This window comes from Oryx dammah, unplaced genomic scaffold (assembly GCF_014754425.2).
Source record: "Oryx dammah isolate SB20612 unplaced genomic scaffold, SCBI_Odam_1.1 HiC_scaffold_28, whole genome shotgun sequence".
Lineage (NCBI taxonomy): Eukaryota > Metazoa > Chordata > Mammalia > Artiodactyla > Bovidae > Oryx > Oryx dammah.
The window spans coordinates 108,991,207-108,995,857 of record NW_024070212.1 but is presented as its reverse complement, the minus strand read 5'-3'; the positions used below and the strand labels follow the sequence as shown (position 1 = coordinate 108,995,857).

Sequence of the window (4,651 nt, the reverse complement as noted above, 5' to 3'; positions counted from 1 at the left end):
AAGTTATGTTATAAATATTAACTGTGAAATGTTTGTCCCATCTTTAAAGCCAATTTAAAGTAGCCCTTTTCTACTTCCAAGTATACCAAGGTATCAAAGACTAAAGATAACGGGGGGGTGGGAGGGTGGAGGGAAACATTCTTCTCCTAAGGAACTGGACTGTGGCCTCCTTCCTGATATCTGAGCTTCGTACCTTTCACATTTGACTTTTTGCCCAGACTTCTGGTAAGCTAAGTATGATTCTGCTCCCAGTTCCAGGGTGTGGGTTTTTCCCACACCACCAAGCCATCCTGGAATACAGTGGTCTGTCCTACAATGCCACTGAGTTTTGACACTATCTACCAAGTGGCAGCAGCAGATTCCCCAGGCTAAGGGCTCAGCCTTACAAAACTGCCCCCAGCCCTGATGCCAGTCACGAGGCCAGGTTGTTACCTCTGCTTCCAACTGATGAGCTATAGGCTGGAGGTTTCACCAGCCCCCTCACTGCACATGTGCTAAGTTCCTTCAATCATGTCCAACTCTTTATGACCCCATGGACTGTAGCCCGCCAGGTTCTTCTGTCCATGGGATTCTCAGGGCAAGAATACTGGAGTGGGTTTGCCATGCCCTCATCCAAGGGATCTTCCCAACCCAGGGATTGAACCCAAGTCTCTTCCGTCTCCTGTATTGACAGGCAGGTTCTTAGACCACCAGCCCCACCTGGGAAAGCCGACCTCCCACACGGGGTTCAATCAATTTGCTAGAGGGGCTCACAGAACTCAGAGAAACATTTTACTTACTAGGTTACTGATTTATTATAAAAGGCTGCTACTCAGGAACAGCCGGATGGAAGAGATGCACAGGGCAAAGTACATGGGAAGGGGCACAGAGTTTCCATGCCCTCTCTGAGCACACCACTCTCAGAACATCAACACAATTCACCAACCTGGAAGCTCTCCAAACCTGCCCTTTGCATTTTTACAGAGACTTCATTACAGAAGCATAATGGATTAAATCATTGGCCGTTGGTGATTGATTCCACCTCCAGCCCCTCTCTCCTTCCAGAGGTCAGGTGAGTGGGGCTAAAACTTCTAACATTCTGATCACCTTGTTGATTATCTAATCAACCAATGAATCCTATCCGTGGATGTAGTCCAATTCACCTCATTAACATAACAAAAGAGCACTTTTTGTCTGTCACAGCACTTAGGAAATTCCAAAGTTTTAGGAGCTCTGTGCCAGCAATGGGGACAAAGACCAAATAAATATCTCTTATTATAAATCACAATACGACGCTGAGGCAAACTTTGCAGCTGTCATGTTTTGCTGCTGTTCAGTCACTAAGTCGTGTCTGACTCTTTGCGACCCCGTGGACTGCATCATGCCAGGCTTCTCTGTCCTTCACTATCTCCTGGAGTTTGCTCAGACTTTATGCTTGGTCCCCGATTTTCTTGGTATCCATCCTTCACTAAAAAACAATTGAATACGTATGTGGTAGACAAGTGTCTCAGATTTTTTGTAGAGTGAGGCAGCACATTCATTATGAACAAGTTCTGAAGCTGCCCCTTGGAAGATCAGCACAGAGTCTCATCACCCTTCTCAGCCTCTTTATTGTCATTAACAGGGTTAGTCCCATGCTGCTTCCCCCAGCCTCCCTTCTTATTTTTTCTAACACATGGTACTCTGGTTAATTTTCTTCCTACGTTTCTGTCTTTTCCTTCTGGCTTCCCTTTTTTCAATATAGAAATTTCCCTTCCTGGAACATTTGCTCTCATATGTGTCCAGACAGTGTCCAGAAAGCTGCGCATGCTAAGTCACTTTAGTCGTGTCCAACTCTGTGAGACCCTATGGAATGTAGCCCCTCAGGCTCCTCCATCCATGGGATTCTCCGGGCAAGAATACTGGAGTGGGTTGCCATGCCCTCCTCCAGGGGATCGTCCCAATGCAGGGATCAAACCCACATCTCCTGCATTTCAGGAGGATTCTTTACTTCTAGGCCACCAGGGATGTCCCATCTAGAAAGCTGCAAAAGCCATATTGTCCAAGTCAACAAAGTTTATCTTAAGACCACTCTAGATTTACTTATTTTGATGTCCACTCTCTCAGCCCACCAGACAGACACTCATTTTATTTTTTAGCCTATATTTAAGGTAGGCAAAAGGTATAAAGAACAATGCAATGAATACCTGTGTGCCCTATCCAGCTTAAGCAATAAAACATGGCTACAGAGAAAATGCCTTCTACCTTCAGCTCATTTTCAATTATTAAAAGAAGCAAGCAGAAGGGTTGTATTTGAAGGCAGCCTGGGAATTGTTGCAATCACAAATAATGAACATAGGGACCATAATTTCTGGTTTACATGTACTCCCACAGGTATTTAATCATCCTTACATTCTGATGAGGTGTCTATTGTTCTTTCCATTTAGGGATGAACAAAAAGGTTAAGTTGATGAATTGGTGATGGGCAAGGAAACCTGGTGTGCTGCTGTCTATAGGATCATAAAGAGTCAGACATGACTGAGCGACTGAACGGAAAAAGGTTAAGCGATGATCTGATGTAATAGATGCAACAGAAAGACATGGACCACAGAGCAGATGCTTGGGTTTGAATCCTGACCCCAATATGTACTAAGAGTGTGACGCAGGCCCAATTACTTAAATGTTCTATGACTCTAGATTTCTCATCTCTAAAATGGGGGTAGTAATGTTACTTACTTCCTGAGGTTTTCCTAAAGATGCTTAGAAGGAGAGCCTGGCACATTATAAGTGATATGAGGTGCTGCTCCTGTCACTGCTACCATTATTTCTAGGATTATTATTATTACCTGAAGTGAAGTGAAGTGAAGTCGCTCAGTCGTGTCCGACTCTTTGGGACGCCATGGACTGTAGCCTACCAGGCTTGTCCATCCATGGGATTCTCCAGGCAAGAATACTGGAGTGGGTTACCATTTCCTTCTCCAGGGGATCTTCCCGACCCAGGGATTGAACCCGGGTCTCCTGCATTGGAGGCAGACGCTTTAACCTCTAAGCCACCAGGGAAGATCAACTGCCAAGAAAGGAGAGCTGTATTGTCCTACATAATTCTCTATCTCCAAGAGTCTCAAATGCCTATAGCCAAAAGGCAGCTATAGCCAATCAGCTTCTACAGCAGATTTAGCTACACCCCAGGCTCAGAGCCCAGCCATCTGGTACTTAGGAGAATTTAAGTAGCCTGTAGCCTGCTGTTCAAGATTCGTCTTGTCAGTCTTGGTGTTTGGCTCTATTCTGATCTTGTGCCCTATGGACACTGGGAATCTGTCCTATGCCTCAGCATCCGTTTTCTCAAGAGTACAAGGAATGGAGGTGCACGGGCTGTCTAGCAGCCAGATCTTCCCAAGCAAAACACCTGCTGAGACTACTCTATCTGACACATCCTTGCCTGGCTGGGGTGACACCCTTGAGCTTCTGATCATACCACCATCAAGCGAATCCCCTTGCCCAGTGAACATGATGGGTCTCTGGAACTGAGACCTCCTTGGTCTTTATCAGCCCACCAATAACTAGGTCTTCTTCCGACTAGAGGCAGTCAGTTTGGGAATGTCACTTCTTCATTTCTACCAACTTCCACTTTCCCTTTTAAGTACATAATTCGATTTTCTTTTTTTTAAATCAATGGCTTCTTGCTAATCAACCTCCTGCCTTGGCATTTGCCTACTAAGCTTATAAAGCAATCCAAAGCACTGGGCTAGGTTAGGCCTTAGCACAAATGCAATTGCACTTTTATTGCTGCCATAATTTTGAGTTGCTGAGTAATGAGATTGATTTCTCAGAGAAGTGAAAGGCAAATATGTGGCCACTCAGCAGCCAACTTCTATTTCTTTATAATCTGGTGCTGCCAAGGACTGTGTCTTGTTTTTCTTCCTTTCTGGTCATGGCAACCTCAATAGTTGAGAATGGCTGGGTCGGGTTTCAACCCAAGCAAGCTATGCCTGGTCCTATTTATTATCTTAAAGATTTACATGGAGGGGCAAGATTTCCTGAAATGTGCAGAAGGAGCTTGGCAGACTCTCTGTCCAGCAAAATAACTATTGAATTGGTGAAAATTATTTATTAAAAAGTATTTAAAGTCTCTAGAAATTGTCCTAAGGGTGCACAGCAACGGGAGAAGCATTCATCCCAGGAAATATACTGCACCTCGGCAGGAACAGTGCGAGCCTGTGGCATTTGAGCCACACCTCACTCCATTGCTCCCTACCCCCAGCCGCACATTTCAGAAGCTCTGCCCCACGTCACTGGAGCCGAGAAGAAGCTTCTCTCTCCTTCCAGCTGCCAGTGGAACTTCTGTTCCAGCTTCGCAGGGGCAGGCTACTGGTTTTTCTCATCCCTCTCCCCAGCCCCAGGCTGCAGAAATTCTCTTCTAGTTGATTCTGCAGAGAGGACAAGTCGCAAAAACAGAAGAAGAAAACAGAAGACTTGGACAATGCTATAAACCAACTAGGACTAAAAGACATCTATAAACCACTCGACCTAACGGAGGCAGAATACACATTCTACTTACAAACGCATGGAACATTCTCTAGGATAGGCCTTATTCTATGAACAAAACAAGCCTAAATAAGGAATTAAATTAGAAATCAATATCAGAAGGAAACATGGGAACTTTACAAATATGTGGAGATTAAACAAAATGCCA

General features: G+C 44.9%; 1 non-coding gene across 1 annotated transcript; it reads right to left on the bottom strand.

The window, feature by feature from the left end:
• Positions 1 to 2,946: 2,946 nt before the first annotated feature.
• TRNAW-CCA lies at positions 2,947 to 3,018 on the bottom strand. The gene has a single exon. It is a non-coding gene; the product is annotated as a tRNA-Trp (tRNA).
• Positions 3,019 to 4,651: the final 1,633 nt, after the last annotated feature.